The sequence below is a fragment of the Trachypithecus francoisi genome, unplaced genomic scaffold (genome assembly GCF_009764315.1).
Source record: "Trachypithecus francoisi isolate TF-2019V2 unplaced genomic scaffold, Tfra_2.0 Lachesis_group16, whole genome shotgun sequence".
NCBI lineage: Eukaryota > Metazoa > Chordata > Mammalia > Primates > Cercopithecidae > Trachypithecus > Trachypithecus francoisi.
In genome coordinates, this window is record NW_022681461.1 from 7436602 (window position 1) to 7455031 (window position 18430).

At 38.7% G+C, this 18430-nt stretch overlaps 1 long non-coding RNA gene across 4 annotated transcripts in view; it reads right to left on the bottom strand.

Moving 5' to 3' along the window:
- The window catches only part of LOC117098360, a 173578-nt gene that overhangs the window by 15165 nt on the left and 139983 nt on the right, over positions 1 to 18430 (bottom strand). The window contains exon 4 of one of the 4 annotated variants that reach the window (XR_004443369.1): positions 12052 to 12578. The exons of 2 other annotated variants lie outside the window; for them this stretch is intronic. This is a non-coding gene — a long non-coding RNA (uncharacterized LOC117098360). Of the gene's footprint in view, positions 1 to 12051; positions 12579 to 18430 lie in introns of those variants that run through there. One more of the 4 variants, XR_004443375.1, reaches the window with a different exon arrangement.

Here is an 18430-nt window from a genome sequence, read left to right on the forward strand (position 1 = left end):
CAAACTAACACAGGAACAGAAAACCAAACACCTCATCTTCTCACTCAAAAATGGGAGTTGAACAGTGAGAACACATGGACACAGAGAGGGGACCATCACACACTGATACCTGTCAGGGGTGGGGGGCAAAGGGAGGGACAGCATTAGGACAAATTCCTAATGCTCTAGGGGCTTAAATCCTATCTGATGGGTTGATGGGTGCAGCAAACCACCAAGGCACATGTATAACTATGTAACAAACCTGCACAATCTGCACATGTATCCTGGAACAATAAAATAGAATCCTGGTACAATAAAATAGAATCCTGGTACAATAAAATAGAATAAAATAAAATACAAAATAATTTTAAAAAGAAAGAAAGAAAAATGCCCCCATGGCAGGGGTCCCAGTTTTGCTCAGGAGGAAGATGGTCGTCTGACTGAGGAACATCCAGAAGGGGTCCTGACCAAGGCTCAGGATTTTGAAGGGTCTTGCAGTGGTGGAGGCTAAATAAATAAATAAATAAATAAATAAATGTGCCTTTGCTAGAACTTCAAACTTTCTTCTTCATGCCCATAGGAGGTGGTGTCTCTGGAGCCACGTAGCAGCAGCCTCATTGCTCAGAAGATGAAGATGCTGACAAAGATCCAGACAGGAAAAAAGGAAGAAAAAGCATCCTGACTGTTCCATTAGCAAAGCCACAGTCCCGGAGAGCAAAGGGAGGGGCACAGCAGGCAGCTGCACCCATGGGATGCATCTGCAGCTTGTGAGCAACGCATGAGAGAGGAATCACACAACAGCATTGCCTTCAGCTTCCTTGTGCTACGGCTCACTCAGCACCAGCTCTGCAGGCTGCCTAAGCCGAAGTCAGTCTCTGCCTTTAGACTTGCTCACTTCGTTTGGGAATGGAGATACCCTCTGATCCCTTGTCCTACAACCTCGATTAATGTCTTTGCAACAGCCATCTGTCAAACTCAAGAAGACCCTGCAACAACCTAATTGGGAAAGTTTCTCTCTTATCCCTTGGAAAACTATAGAAAAGCAATGTCACACAAATGTTTAATTTCTGATTTCTACAATTTCAGATACTAGAGTTGATCCGTTACCATGACAACTAAGAGCTTTATAAATGTTTTCTAGCCTCTGCTATTTTCTGGAACTTACCTACATGTCAGTATTTGCTGGATAATTTTGAGCTGACACTAGTAGCATGACTGTGTCTGGATTGTGTATGTCTTGTGTGCATTGGCAGGGGGTGGGTACAACGTCAGTGTTTTTCAATGTGAGCAATTTTTAGTAAACTTTTATATTTAATGGGAACATTAAATGTCCCATTCCCTCTGTCTGGATTCCAGTTAATTCATTGCCTACCCCTTTATTACTATTCCCTCCAAGCTGAGAAATCATCACTAATGTGATTGTTCACTCCAGGCATTATCAGGCCATGGACACTTGTGGGGAGAGGCATTGTCAAAACGACTACCAAACTGAATTTAGCAACACTCGCTGGGTTAATGACAACTTGTGGGAGACAGTACAAGCAGTGCTTTAGGTGACATTTACAGCCTTAAGTATTTATAGTAAGGAGTAGTAAAGCTAAAAATTGATGGGCAAAATGACTAAACTATTAGTAATGAAAAGCAAAGTAAACTCAAAGCAAAAAGAAGGAGGTAAAATTGTGAAAATAAAAAGCTATAATAGAAAATCAACAATCAACTTTCAAAAAAGTAATTGTGTGTTCTGACTTGCCCAGCATAGTCCCAGTTTCCCTGCCGTCTGGTGTCACATTCCAATTAACTTACCTTGTTGATTATTTGTTATTGAAATACTATTAAGAGTTGAATTCTGCATTAAGGATGAATTTGGTAAACCTCTCTTTTGTATTTCCGGCTTGTTTCACGGTCTCATCTCACAGTGTGTGCAATTAAACAGAAATCTCATTGTAACGTGTGTTTAAGTCTGAGAGACGACCTGTGATAAACTGCCTTTTTACAGTCTTTTCCAGAGGGGAAATGGCTAACACCTCCTCTAGAGGAACAGCATGCATGCAGGGTTAGCTGATCAACCGTGTGTGCCGAGACACAAACAGGGACAGATAACTTCTCCTGATGGTGGGGACATGCTTGGCCCTGCCACTTTTGCCACACATTTGGTGTACCAGCTAGTTGGTACACCAGGCTGCTTCCTAGTGAGGACAGTCATTAAACATGGGAAATTAAGGGTCAGGTGTCTGTGAAATATGCATGGGAAATGGAAGCAAACCAATTCTTTTCTAGAGTGTAAATAGCCTGAACATGCTTTTTTATGGCATTCTTCTCATCTTAGGTAGGGTAAATCTATAATTATTTATTTTATTGTTTGGCAACACTATCTCCTTTTGCAATTAAGTACTTTGTTTTGCAGCAATGAGCTAACAACTCCAAACTTTTATGTTCAATTAAAAAATACGTATAGAAATTCTATTCCTCAAGAAGATTGATGATGGATAGTTAATTACCTTGCACAGAACATTCAGTGGCACAGACCTCCTGCCATGGGGTTCATGGTGAACACATGGACATGAGAAGTGACAACATGGGAATCAGAAGACATAAATAATTTAAAGGTTAAGAGTTATTATAAGAAGACCATACCTGAAAGTGAAAATGGAATACATCTTCAGAAATGTGTTGATATAGCATGCTATGAGGGAAGACTTTTCATTTAGATCAAATAGCTGTTTTCACTTTCATGTTCAAATTTTCATAGCCTCTATAAAAAGTGAAGCTATAGCTGTAAATGTTTTTTTTTTTTTTTTTTTTTTTTTTTTTTTTTCCTGAGATGGAGTTTCGCTCTTGTTGCTCAAGCTGGAGTACAATAGCACGATCTCAGCTCACTGCAATCTCTGCCTCCCAAGTTAAAGCGATCCTCCTGCCTCAGCCTCCCAAGTAGTGGGGATAACAGGTGTGTGCCATGACGCCCGGCTGATTTTTTGCATTTTTAGAAGAAACGGGGTTTCACCATGTTAGCCAGGCTGGTCTTGAACTCCTGACCTCAGGTGATCCACCCACCTCGGCCTCCCAAAGTCCTGGGATAACAGGTGTGAGCCATCACGTCCAGCTATGTTTTGTCTTCTGTTAGCAGAAGAACATGGTCAACAATTGAATAATGCCAGATTTCTATCAGTGAATTGGATTCCTCAAATAGATCACATATTTCATTCCAATACTGGTTTTATCATTTAATCTATGGAATCAAAGTAGGCCTTTGGAAGTTTATTTTGTTAAAGGTGAAACATCTGATATTATGTGAATGTTATCAGGATTTTAGTTAAAAAGTTCAACCATGAATATGCAAGTATTTGTATCTGTGATAATAATAAAATTTTGTTGATGCCAACGTTCATGGAAAAAACAATTTGTTGAGTTAAATCTTTCAGCAGAAATATACTAGACAGTGACTGTAGACATAAAATTCATAATTTGTTCCAAATAAATTGCAGTGTTCTGCCAATTGGAATAAAAATGTAGTTCACAAAATTTACAAATATTTTACATATCCACAGCTCAGAAGCTGAACAACAAAATGTGTGAAAAAGCTGACAATTAAGTTAAAAATAGCATAATGGAATGTGATTTATTTGTCTTCTTCACTCAACACAAATCTTATTTTAAATCATTGAACCTTTGAAATAACAATTTTATGAAGTAATCCAAGTAATCAACAATGATAACTAATTTTTATAAATGAGTCTTTCAAATTTAGTTTTGTATTTTATTCCAAATGAGTGAAAAATCTTAAAACACAATAACATCTACAAAAAACACTCAAAGAAAATGGTTTGACAATTTTGCAGCATCTAAATTTGGCAAAATACTCCCAAAATTGTATAGAGACAGTTTGGTAAGTTTATCTTGTAAGATATTTGTCAATAAAATATGTTCTGAGGGAAGGCACATCATAGTACTGTATCTGTAAAAATATTTGAGCTAAAATATTTACATTTTAATTTAGAAATTGGAACTGCAAATAACTCCTGCCAAACTCTGCTGACACTCTGATTTTAGCCTGTGAGAACCTGAACAGGGAACCCAGCCATGCCCTGCAGGATTCTGACCCACAGAAACTCAGATGAGACATTTGTGATGTTCTAAGCCGCTGAGTTTGTAGTAATTTGTCATGTAGCAAATTAAGCAATAAAATAACATGATTTTAAAACCCTAGAAATAAATACTTAAAGAAAGTGTAAAGACAAAATGGCTCCCAAAGACAAAAATGGCATTTCATAAGGAGAAAGACATACATGGCCAATAAATATATGAAAGATATTTTTAAATTTAACCTCTAACAAGCAGTGCAAATGAAGCTATGATGAAATAATATTTTACATCTATTAAACTGCCATTACTTGAGAAAACCATCAACACCAAGATTTGGAGATGATATGAATCAATAATCTTGTATATACTGTGCATAGATAGAAATGTAAATAATGTAAGTACTTTGGTAAATAATGTAGCATTATATGGTAATGTGGAATATTTGCGTATCTTATTATGACTAGGAAATTCTCTTCCCAGGAACATTCCCAAGAATGTTGCCAGTGTGCATTAGGAATGATGTATAAGTTCAAAACAGCACTGTTTTTGTTAGAAATACCTTGGAAACAACCAAAACGCCTGTTAGTGGAAGAATGAATAAATTAACTGTGGCACAGTCACACATGAAATATTATGCAGTACTCAACATGGCAGCCACACAGAGCCGTATGGGTCAGTCTTAGCAATATATGGTAATAAAATGGAGCACACTTCCCAAGGCTAAATATAGCAGGATGTCATTTTGATAAAGTTAAGCAAATTAATTGTCATAAGAACCTTTAAAAAGGTTTTTAGAAATGCTCAAATAGTGTTTTGCGAAAGCATCAGAGTGATAAACACAAATTTTAGGAGAGTGCTTACCTCAGATGGCGAACAGCAGGAGTTTGGGTAGGGAAGGAACACGGGAAGACATAAGTTGCAACTGGATGTAAAATTAATGTGGCCTCTGGGAAATTTCTAGTAAATAGGATATTCAATTTAGCTTTCATTTTTTTTCTATCTAATTTGCTTACAGTTCATATATAGCAATATAAAAACATTCAAGGAAATAAAAAATCACTTATCCCACTATGAAACAAAATACTTAATTTTCTTAATTTTTCCATGTTTTTTTCATTATGTCCATCCTATGTCAATAGATATTTTTTCACAGTTTAATTATGTCAGTAATTTATTGCACATTTTCTCCCTCTTTATAATGGGCTTTTGGATATAAACTGAGCGCCATAACCTCTGATGATTTATAGTCACAGATGCTCTAGAGGATTAATGCAGTATCATGCTGTGCGCCAAATTTCTTGGAAGAAATCCACGAGGAAATCACTGAGCATTATTAGGGGATCAATCATGTGGCTGAGTCTAGCTTTTAGCACACTGTTACTGCATCAATCAATTGAAGAAATAAAACTAGTATATCACATTTGTGTTTGCAAAGATGCTGGATTTGTCTGTACTGTGCGTGGCTCAAAATACTGGGGAAAACCGGCCTGCGGTCATCTGCAGCGGCCCAGCTGTGTGCACTGAGACTGACCACGAGTCTTCCGGGGCAAGGGCTTCCTTGTGGATGAAATGAGAAACTGGATTTGATGAGCTCTAATCTTCCAACATCTCAGATTTTGTAAACCTCAGAGTGAAAAAGAGCACTTCCAAGCAAGTTAATGCAAATACTGTCACTTGGAGACGTTTTACTTTTGTGCTAGAAAAACAACACACAATTCTAACTCACTGCATTTTGGAGGCACAGAATATTCAACATTGATAGTAAATGGAAGCCTCTGTTAGTCGCTTTTAAAAATGAAAGAAGGAAAGGCTAAGACAATATTGGCAAACTGGACAGTTACAGAAGGAGTGTTTCACCACTAAGACAAAAATATGTGGACATTGTATGAATAAGGGACCTGGGTGTACTCCTCCAAAAGAAGCAGTGGTTGGGGCAGAGACGTGCAGAGTCTGCCTTCAAACATTTGAAATGTTCCCATAACTGAACAGGTTTAAACCTTCCCTATGCAATTACAGAGACAGAATTAACACAAATAAATAGAATCAGACAGGCAAATAACAAATATCCAAATAAAAAATAATCTTTTAAATATTAAACATTCAAAAACGATTTAGTTTCTCATGAAGCAATGTAATCAGTTGCATAATTATCAGAATTTATGGAGAAATATTCTAAAATTGGCTTTGGAGTTTAATAATATGACCCCAAATTCCTTCCAATGTTAAGATTATGTTATTCTGAACATATTATTAGAACATTATAAAACAGTACATAATCTTTTAATCCGCTTTATTTTTGCATATGAAACTTAAGCAAACACATCTTTATGTAATCTCACAGACAACATTTATATTTTGTGTTTGAATTTTGAATGCCCATCTATTTTCTGGAAAAAAATCCGAAAGGGTAAACATTTCCCTTCAATGTAACACTGAAGCAGAATTCGTATGTTAAACAAACGTGTGTTCATTTGGTTCGAGATATTTTCTAATTTTCCTTGTGACCTCTTCTTCAACCCATTATTTAAGAGTGTGTTACTTTCCACATATTTGTGCTTTTTTCAGTTTTCCTTTTACTATTGATTTCTAATTATAGTCCATTGTGGTCAGAAAAGATACTCAGTATGATTTTAATCTTTGCAAATTTGTCAAGACCTGTTTTATGGACTAAGATGTGGATAATCTTGTAGGCTTATTTGGAAACTATAACAAACTCTTACAACTTAATAATATAAGGACATATAACCCAATTAAAATGGGGTAAATAATTTAAATAGAGATTTCTTTAAAGAAAATATACAATGGGCCAATAAACCCATCAAAAGATGCTCAACATCATTAGTCATCAGACAAACGCAAATCAGAAACACAGTTCTATACCACCTCAATCCTACTAGGCTAACTATTAAAAAACAAAACAAACAAAAAAAACCAAAAAAACAAAAAACAGAAAATTGAAAGTGTTGAGAGGATGTGAAGAAGTTGGAATTTTCATACATTGGTGATGGGAATATAAAACCGTGCAGTCACTTTGGAACACAGTTTGGCATATCCTCAAACAGTTAAACAGCGTTACCAAACGACCTAGAAATTCTACTCTTAGGTTTACACCCAAATACAAAAAAATTTGAAGATATATGCCCTCACAAACACTGGTGCATGAATGTCCATAGCAACATTACTCTTATTAGTCAAAAATTAGAAGCAACCCAAATTTCCATCAATGAATGAATTGGTAAAAGGTGGCATATTTATATAATTAAATATTATTCAACAATAAAAAGAAATGACATACTGATACATGCTACAATGTGGATGAACCTTGAAAACATAATGCTAAGTAAAAGGATGCAAGCCAAAAAAAAAAAAAAAAAAAAAAAAAAACCTATATATGGTATGGTTCAATATATAAAAAATATCCAGAATAGGCAAATCTATTAATAGCCACTTAGCACCAAGGAGAGGGGTTGAGGAAAATGAGGAGTAACTGCTAATAGGTTACTAAGTTTCTCTTCAGAATGATGAAAACATTTGAAAATTGATCATGGTAATGGTTGCAAACCTGTAGATATCCTAAAAACGATTGAATTAACAACTTAAGTGGGCAATTTATGTGTTATATGAATTATATATCAATAAAACTGTTACATAAATATTATGTACAAAAATATTCAGAGGGGCATTGAGAAAAAAATGAAAAATCAATAAAAATGTCCATTAGTGACAACTACATTGAAGAGCATCTTTTTAATGGAATATTATGTGGTCTCCCAAAAGTGGCAGAGAATACACACACTGATGTATTCTGAACACACTCACTGATGAGAAGCAAGCTCTGTGCAATGAAAAGCCAGTTTTCTAAAAATGTATGCATACCATATTCCAATTTTTAATTTAAAGTGTATATATTTAGGCCAGGGACAGTGACTCGTGCCTGTAATCCCAGCAGTTTGGGAGGTCAAGGCGGGCAGATCACCTGAGGTCAGGAGTTCGAGACCAGGCTGGCCAACATGGTGAAACCCCATCTCTACTAAAAATACAAAAATTAGTTGGGCGTGGTGGCACATGCCTGTACTCCCAGCTACTTGAGAGGCCAAGGCAGGAGAATTACTTGAACCCGGGAGGCAGTTTGTGGTGAGCCCAGATTACACTATGACACTCTAGTATGGGCAACAGAGGGAGACTCCATCTCAAAAATAAAAATAAAGTGTATATATTTATTAATTATTTGTGTAAGAACACTACAAAATAAAAGACAGATCTATTTGCCAAAATCGTCTTTGGAAAGTATGGTGAAAAAGAAGAAAATATGAGAATGGGAGGCCATCTGAAACTTTTACTGTTTATTTTACATATTCTGAAATTGCTGGAATATTTGTGGATGAAAATGCATTTTTGTATGATGTGGATAATGAGTTATAAACAGATAGTTAAGTAGAAACACTGAGTGTGTGGAAATTAAGAGTTTGACAAAGACCTGCCATTCATTCAGTATCCTCTGACCCAGCCAAGCAGGGCCACTGCTGCCGGTACAAATGGCTTCTGCCAGGGGCCGTACCTGCAGGCTAGTCATAATCGTGGTTTTGAGGAGGACAGAGTTTTTACTCTGAGAAAAGAAAAGAGGGACTATCCCAAAGGTTTCTATTTTTTTGTTCTCTTTACATTTTATTGAATTATTTTCTTCTTCCTTTTAATTTTTTTCATTTCTTATCATTCATTTCTAATTTCTATTTTCATAATTCATTTCTATTTCTTGTGATTTATTTCTGTTTTTTTGTTTGTTTTTGTTTTTTTGTATTGTTTTTGGTTTTTTTTAAGACAGAGTCTCACTCTGTTGCCCAGGCTGGAGTGCAGTGGAGCAATGTCGGCTCACTGCAACCTCCGCCTCCTGGATTCCAGTGTTTCTCCTGCCTCAGCCTCCCAAATAACCAGGATTACAGGTGCTCCACTACACCTGGCTAATGTTTGCATTTTTAGTAGAGATGGGGTTTCACCATGTTGGTCAGGCTGATCTCAAACCCCTGACCTCGTGATCCATCCGCCTCAACCTCCCAAAGTGCTGGCATTACAGGTGTGAGCCACCATGCCCAGCTCTATTTCTGTTTTTAATTGTTTATACCTGTTGATAAAAGAGAACATGCCGAAGTGTATTAGTCAGGTGCCAAATTAGAATTAGTTAAGGAGGATTTATTCCTAAAGAGAGCCTTTGATGTATGCAAGAAGACTGCAGGGTTGCCTCACCGATAGTGCAGCTGTATTGTATATAAATATGTACATTTATCTATATGTTTATTTTAATATATTGGCTTACTTGACTACGATGGCTGAGAAGTTCCATGATCTACCATCTGCAAGCTGGAGACCCAGGAAAGCTGATGGTGTAGTTTGAAGGCCTGAGAGCCTCAGAGCAGACGGTATGGATCCCAGTCCAGGTCTGAAGGCCTGAGAACCAGCTGAGTGCAGGACAAGATCAATATTCCAGTTCAAGCAGTCAGGCAGAGTGAATTCAACCATCCTCTGCCTTTTTGTTCTATTCACACCCTCAACAGATTGGTGATACCTATGCAAATTGGGGAGGGCCATCTGCTTTACTCTTTCCACCAATTAGAACACCAATCTCTTCCAGGTACACCCTCACGACACAGCCAGAAATCATGTTTAAGCAGCGTTCTGGGCATCCTGTGGCCCAATCAAGTTGATTCATAAAGGCAATCATCACAGCAGCATGAGAGCTATGACCACCCTTAGATCTAACAGGACTCAAGGAAGAGCTGGGTCAGAAACTGAAATGAGAGTTTGAGGAACAGTGGTGTTCAGCAGAGGAATCCAGCCCTCCAAAGGTTACCTCACTTTGTGAACACTAGAGAAGCACCTGACCTCTCTCTACTCTCCCTACAATCTCTTGCCAGAGGTCTCCACTGGGAAATTCATGGGAATCCCACAGACATTGGCCTAGCCTCCTAGGGCAGAGAACAGGATAAGAAGAGTCTGAATGGGGAAAATAGTGTAAAGATCTGCACAGAACATTTTGACCTCTATTTGCTGTACAACATACTAACTTGCTGTGTGAACTTGACATATCTTGCAATTCTGAATTGCAATCTATTCTGATTGGCATTTTAAATGTCAAGAATAGCCTTAAAACAGGTTCAGCCCAATTGCTCCACAACAGACAGTTGTATTTAGTTTAGGCAAGGTCTCTCATGACTACAATTTGCACAGTACTTTCTTATCCCAAATTACTTTTGAGAGAACTCTTGTAGGCTTAATTTAACCTTTATCTCAATAGCTTTAGAACTGAAGCACCGTCTTTCAAATACTGCCCACAATTCATTTTTAATTACTCTTTCAAAAGCAGTACTTGAAAATAGTCCCACAGCAAAAACCAAATCACTTTCTTTTTCCTTCTCAGAAGATGGAGAAGGGAGGAGTCCATTGGCAGAAGGGACACGTTCAGTCAGCCACGTGATTGTGAGTCTTCAAGTGTATTCCTTCTGGTGGGCAAAACAGGGCTGTGCTTTAGCCCACATGGAAAATAAACATCCTCCTCATGGCCCCCACACAAGCAATCCAAGAACGGTTTACAATGTCTACTTCACGTCCACGTAATGCATAGGTGCAAATCTAATTAATTCTGATTAGATTGTTCTGATCTTTTCGGATTTGAAGAGCTGGTTTCATTTTGCCCATTCGCCAATGCCAGCCATGCTTAGGTTATGCATATATCATTGCCTCACATATAAGTACATTTTAGGAAAATGCATATCTCTTTAGAGCCAGCATGTAACTCATGTGGTCAAGGTAACGCTTGACTGTGATTCAAGTTATGTGAGTCACATACAGTGTGCTTTTATGTTACCATAAACACTGAAATCCACTGCAGAGTCCCTTAAGGCAGGCTTTTCCAAAGCAGAGGACTTGTCAGAATCACCTGAGAACCAGATTTACTCCAGGCTGATTGAGCCAAACTGAACCTAGAATCTGTCTTTTTAAGGAGCTTGTCATTTGATTCCAATGTGCAGCATGTTTGGAGCCCTGCAGTACAGAATACTTGTTTTCATCAGTACAGAAGACAGTCTATTTTCTACATGATTAAGAACCATGGAAGTATATGTGTGCATACACACACACAGATTCTATTTTCTACATGATTAAGAACCATGGAAGTATATGTGTGCATACACACACACAGATATTATGTCGGAGCAGTAATTGGTGAGGCTTCTGTTAGGAAAACTTGGGAGGGTATTTTTCTGGTGCTTCCTCACATAATGACCTAGGGCAGGTAGAGAGATGACTGGCAGTAGGTGGGTCACTGCAGAATAATTTTTAATATTCTTCGTTAAATGACTAATTTTAATTTCAGGAACCTGAAGAAAACGCATTGACCCTATTTAAGTCTTCAAACTTTTTCTCTGGTAATTAATCATAACTTCCAATGTTATTTGAAATCAATTTGCATTTTGCCCCAAGATGATTACGGTACCCAGAGACTGCAAAACAGGCAGGGCAGGATGGTAGATTTAACCCCCGAATATATCACTAATTTCATTAGTTGTAAAGAGGATCATCTATTATATTAAGTGAAAAGTGAATACTCCAACTAAAACTAGGAGATTTTCAAATGAGATTTTTAGAAGTACCTAGTTATATCTGGCTTCCAGAACGTACGCTTTAAATACAAGGCTGTAAGTAGTATCTGTTAATGGGATGCCACATTGATAAATGAAAAGATTTTCTCCAGAGGAAATGGGAGTGTTCCCTTACCCCCTCCTCACAGGGTGTGTGACAGGGGTATGGCTTGCTTCTGTAGTGCCCCTGCTGCTCAAACCCCTAGGGGGAGCATGCAGACAGGTAGGTGGTGGGGAGTGTGGGCTTTGACCCCACGGCAGCGTCTAGGGTTGAGTTTACAGCTCCTGAAGCCCCAGTGTGTGTGTGTTACACTGCACTCTTTCGGCTTTGCTGTCTGCAGGTGGTTTATGTTAATCTTCTCAATTAGACCCTCTGCCTTACCGCAAAGACAGAGGGCTTTCTATATTCTAGGTTCTTGCCCTAGTGTACAAGAAAAATTGGATCACGTGTGGGCTTGGAGGATGGGTGCAAGGTTTTATTGAGTGGTGGAGGCTGCTGTCAGTAAGGTGGATGGGAGCCAGAAGGGTGATGGAGTGGGAAGGTGGTATCCCCCTGGAGTTGGGCCATCCAGTGGCCAGACTCTCCCCCAACCGCCCCTGACCAAATTCCATGTCGTCCTGACGTTGATGGCCTGCCAGTGTGTGCTGGTGTCTGTCGGTGTGGTGTTCTGCTCCTCTTGACATCCAGCCACTTGTGCCTGTGCTCGCTAGGGTTTGGGGATTTTATGGGCACACAATGGGTGGCATGGTGGACGAGAGTGGTCTTGGAAAATGCAACTTTTGTGAAGACAGGAGTGTCTGTTCTCACTTAGGTCTGTGGACACATGTCCAAGGGTGGAGCCCTTGCCATGGACCCTGACTTTCTCTATGCAGCACTTCCCTGCCTTCCTGCCATATCAAAAATATGTAGAAAATAAAATCAAATCAACATTCATTAATGATAAGCACTTTTAACAAACTAGAAATAGCAGGAAACTTTCTTAATCAGACACAGGATATCTAAAAAGCAAAACAAAAATTCAAGCAAACATAATTAGAAGGTTTAAAACTTTTCCTGTAAGATCAGAAACAAGGATCAAAATGCCTGCTATTTCCATTTTTATTCAATTATATAGTGGAGATACCAGCAAGTACAATAAGAGACATAGGAAAATAAAAAAGAAATAAAAAGAAAATAAAAATTGAAAAGGAATAAATAGAATTGTCATTATTCCATATGTGGATTACTCCATGCAGAAAGTTCAAAATAATCTATAGTCTACTCAAATTAATACGCAAATCTGTTAAGGTTGTAATATGAATATATGCAAATCTGTGTTTCTATATACTAGCAACAAACCATTAGAAAATAAAATGTAATGAAAAGAGGCCATTTATAAAATTATATGTTTGTAACCCCTTAGCCTGGGCTGCCGCCAAAAAGGAACAATCTCACTTAGGCTCCTCCAGTGGTATTTCTTTCCTGGATCCCATCACTACAGCCTCTTAAACTGGTGCTGTGGACTTAGTGAGCCTATTTTCTCCCCAGCTGAAAGTCCCCAAAACACCATAACCTATTGATTTTCGCCTAGCTAGGATAGCAGTTTGCTTTTCTCATACCATTTTCAAGGATATGTCGCCTCTTTAGCTTGGTGTGACCTTGATTACAACATCCCAGTTTATCATGTTGACACCCTACGCTGATAAAATTGAAGTTTTTTTTAAGAGGGAGCATCTAAATCACATGAGAAGAGTTAGTGAGTCTACTGGGAGTCCTGTGGTCTGGGACTTAGACCAATATCCTCTGCCAAGGTAAGAATCTTGTGTGCTTTCCGCCACAGAGAAGGTAGCCCCAGCAAAGCCTCTGGATTTACTAGGCGGCCAATTCCACCTTTGCAGGCTGCGCTCTGGCCTGGCTGGCTGAAGGGTTGGAGCGTCTCCCTGGGTAAGAAAGAGCTCTCCAGCTGGTCAGACTGCAGTGCCACTCAGCCCTGTCAGTTGGCCCAAGCAGACCCCGAGGGAAAGAGTTCTAGTAGAATAACATGCTGTCTGTAGCTGGGGCAGGCTCTGATGAGAAAACACAGTCGCGGACCCCAGAATTTTTTTTAAAACAAAACTCATTGTTATGGCTGTTTTCCTTTTGAGAAACGCCTCTTAACTTATCTAGTGGAGAGTGTGTGTTTAACTATGACACATGAGGTGACCAGCGGATGAGCTGCATTCTGCCTGACTCAGCTGCCATAACGTCAGTAGGCTCAGAAGCATTCCAGTGTCAGGTGGAGGTGTCTGTTGTGTGGGGGACCTGCCTCAGGCTGGCCCTGAAGTGCTAGCATGATGTCCTTACAGCACTGCAGGCTGCCCTTAGCCCACCCCTGAGCCTCCTGGGGGTTCCCTATGACGGCTTCACAGAGGAACTGAAACTTCAAGTCTCTTTTACAAATGGTTCAGGTTGCTATCCAGAACAGCTGGAGAGCATCCTGATTCTGCAGCCTTCTCATTTCAACTCAATGTCACACCCCCTTTTCTTAACTTTTCTATCCAAAGAAGCACCAACCCCGTACCTTTCTATCATACCACACTATTTACTCTCATCATACAACTTAGTATATTAAATGGTCTAGCTTGTTAATTTCCTTTTTTTTTGTCTGTTTCCTTTGTTTAGAATATAAAACACCTAAATGTAGGGAGCTTATTTGTCCAGGCACATAGAAAAGTGTTTGAATTCACACTGTCCAACCAAAGTAAAATGCAGGCCAGATACGTAATTTTAAGGTTTCTACAAAGTATTTTTTAAAGGTTTTTAAAAAAAATCAAATTATTTTAAATAACATATCTTATTTAACCTAATATGCATTAAAATATTATCATTTTAACATGTAATCAATATTAACATTTCTTTAAATGAGATCCAATGTGTATTTTACACTCACAGCTTATCTCAGTTTGGACTCTCTACATTTCTGGAACTCAAACGCTGCAGGTGACCTGTGGCTGCTGCAATGCACAGGGCTGATGGTCGATACTCAGTAAAACTTGCTGAATGCATTAAGTTATGAAGCGTTCAGCACGGTAACCCGAATCAGAAGAAGCCTTGAGGCAATGTGACAACTGATACCCTAGTTGGTCCATATTTTATAACAACAGTTATGCTTCGTTTCCTTTTTTTCCTCCCATTCCATACTTTCGCTGGGTTCATTGTGCTCTTTTCCCTCCTCCTTTACATTTTGAATCTAACTCTGCTTTTCAGTTCCACTAGTGTTAATATTTTCATTCTTGGCCTGGCCCAGTGGCTCACATCTGTAATCCCGATCACTTTGGGAGGCCGAGCCAGGATCACCTGAGGTCAGGAGTTTGAGACCAGCCTGGCCAACATGGTGAAACCCCATCTCTACTAAAAATACAAAAATTAGCCAGGCGTGGTGGTGGGTGCCTGTAATCCCAGCTACTCAGGAGGCTGAGGCAGGAGAATCACTTGAACCCAGGAGACGGAGGCTGCAGTGAGCAGAGATTGTGCCACCGCACTCCAGCCTGGGCGAGACAGAGCAAGACTCTGTCTTAAAAAAAAAAAAATTCTTTACAGTCCATTTCTTTATAATAACACAAAATTAAATAATTATCAGACCACTCACTAAGATGCCTCATTACACATTTCTGTCTCCACCAAAAGGCAGCATTCACACTCTATCCCTTCTCTATTCTTCCCCATGCAAGAACTCTGATGAGGAGCCCTCACTTATCCCATCATGTACATTTGTAAATCTTGAGATTGAAGAGGTATATTTCTGTGTCAAGCCACTATTAAGATTCTTTTATCATATAGTATATTTCACTTCAGAAATCCACAATGAACCTTTCCACCTCAATCCCAGCCTCATCATCACCATTTACTAGCTGTACAGTCTGTGCTCATCACTGCTTGCTAATTAACCACTGCTGTTTCGACATATTTGTTCTGCTCCAGTTAACATTTGGGTTAAGAGCTTCAAGCATCTTTCTCAGATAAGATTCACAAACTGAATTCTCTCTGAATCCCTACATTAATAAAAATGCCTTCATTTTGCCCTGACAGCTAAATGGTATCTTTTTCAAAAAGCTCCATTGAATTATAATTAACATAAAATTCATCCTTAAAATTACAATTAAATTGATTTTATTATATTCACTGAGTTGTGCAACCATAACCCCAGTCAATTTTAGAACATTTTTGTCACCTCAAAAAGAAACCCTATATCTGTTACCGGTCAATCTCCATTTCCTCAGGCAAACGTTAATCTACATTCTATCTTAGTAGATTCATCTATTTTGGAAATTTCATATACTTGCAGTTATACAATATGGTGCTTTTTGTGACTGGCTTCCCTACATGGCACATTTTTCAGATTCACCCATGTTGTAGCAGTACTTTTTCAAATTGACGAGTAATGTCCACTGCGTGAATGTACCACATTTTCTTTAGTCATTCCTCAGTTGGTAAATGTTTTCTACTTTGCGTTATTATGAATGATGCTACCTTGAACATCTGTGCATAAGTTTTTGTGTGGACATAATTACATTTTCCTTTCTCTTAGGGATATACCTAGGAGTGGAATTACTGGGTCATATGGTAACTCTATGTTTAACCATTTGGGAAAGCACCAAACGGTTTTCCAAGGTGTTTGCACTATTTTACATTATAAGAAGATTCCAATTTCTCCAAATCCTAAACAACACTGGGCAACAGAGTGAGACCTTGTCACACAGACATACACACACACAAACCTCATTATGGTTTTGATTTTCATTTCCCTGACAGCCAATGATTTGAGCATAGTTTTGTTGTATATATAGGTCATTTATATACCTTCTTTGAAAAAGTTTCTATTCAAATCCTCTGCCCAGGCCGGGCGCGGTGGCTCAAGCCTGTAATCCCAGCACTTTGGGAGGCCGAGACGGGCGGATCACGAGGTCAGGAGATCGAGACCATCCTGGCTAATACGGTGAAACCCTGTCTCTACTTAAAAATACAAAAAACTAGCCGGGCGACGAGGCGGGCGCCTGTAGTCCCAGCTACTCGGGAGGCTGAGGCAGGAGAATGGCATAAACCCGGGAGGCGGAGCTTGCAGTGAGCTGAGATCCGGCCACTGCACTCCAGCCTGGGTGGCAGAGCAAGACTCCGTCTCAAAAATAAATAAATAAATAAATAACAAATCCTCTGCCCAAAATTAGATCATTTACATTTTAGTATTGACTTGAAATAATTCTTCATATATTCTTGATTATAAGCACCTCATCAGATAATTTGCAAAAATTTTATTTCATTCTATGAATAATTTTTCCACTTTCTTGATGGTATCATTTGCAGTACAATTTTTAAAATTTAATAAATTTAATGTATGTAACTGTTTTCCGTTAATGCTTATGCTTTTTATGTCATATGTTGCCTAAACCTAAGTTATTAAAATTTGCACCTAAATTTTCTTCTGAGGGTTTTACATGTTTAGCTTCTGCACTTAAGTCTAGGATCTACTTTGAGTAAATTTTTGCATATGATGTGAGAGAAGAGTCCCAAATCTTTTGTGTGTGTGTGTGTGTGTGTGGATATCCAGTTGTACCAGCACCACTTGTTGAGAAGACTGTTTTTCCCCATTGAATTTTCTTGGCACTATTGTTAGAAATCAGTCACCAGGCTGGGCACAGTGGCTCATGCCTGTAACCCCAGCACTTTGGGAGGTCAAGGCTGGCAGATCACTTGAGGTCAGGAGTTCGAGACCAGCCTAGCCAGCATGGTGAAACCCCGTCTCTACCAAAAATTCAAAAATTAGTCAGGCGTGGGGGTGCGCGCCTGTAATTCCAGCTACTTGAGAGGCTGAGGCAGGAGAATTGCTTGAATGTGGGAGGCGGAGATTGCAGTGAGCCAAGATTGCACCACTGCACCCCATCCTGGGAGACAGAGGGAGACTCCATCTCAAAAAAAATCAATCACCCATAAATGTAAGGCTTGATTTCTAGGGCTTATTTCTCTCAGTTCAATGATATATGTACCTGTTGTTATGCTAAAACTACAGTCTTAATGACTGTAGCATTGTAGTACATTTTAAAATTGGAAAGTGTGAGTTCTCCAACTTTTTTTTTTAATTTTCAAAATTGTTTTGGCTATAAGTGCATCTAGCATTTTCATGTGAATATTATTATTATTTTTTTTTTTGAGATGAAATCTCACTCTGTTGCCCAACCTGGAGTGCAGTGGCACAATCTTGGCTCACTGCAACCTCCACCTCCTGGGTTCAAGCGATTCTACTGCCTCAGCAGTAGCTGGGTCTACAGGCATGTGCCACTATGCCCGGCTAATTTTTTTTGTATTTTTAGTAGAGATTTTTTTTGTATTTTTTGTATTTTGTAATTTTTTTTGTATTTTTTTCACTATGTTGGCCAGGCTGGTCTCGAGCTCCTGACCTCATGATCCGCTTGCCTTGGCCTCCCAAAGTGCAGGGATTATAGGCGTGAGCCACCGTACCTGGCCCATGTGAATATTATTATGAGTTCATCAATTTCTTCAACAAATATTAGCTGACTGGAATTTTTATAAGGATTATAATAAATCTGTAGAACAAATTGAGGAATATTGCTACATTAACAATTGTTTTCAATCCATGAGTTCTGAATATCTTTTCCATTTATTTAGATCATATTTAATTCTTTTAATAATGTTTTGCAGTTTTCAGTGTGCGTTTGGCTCTTCCCTTTAAAATTTTTTTCTAAGTATTTTGTTCTTTTTGATGCTA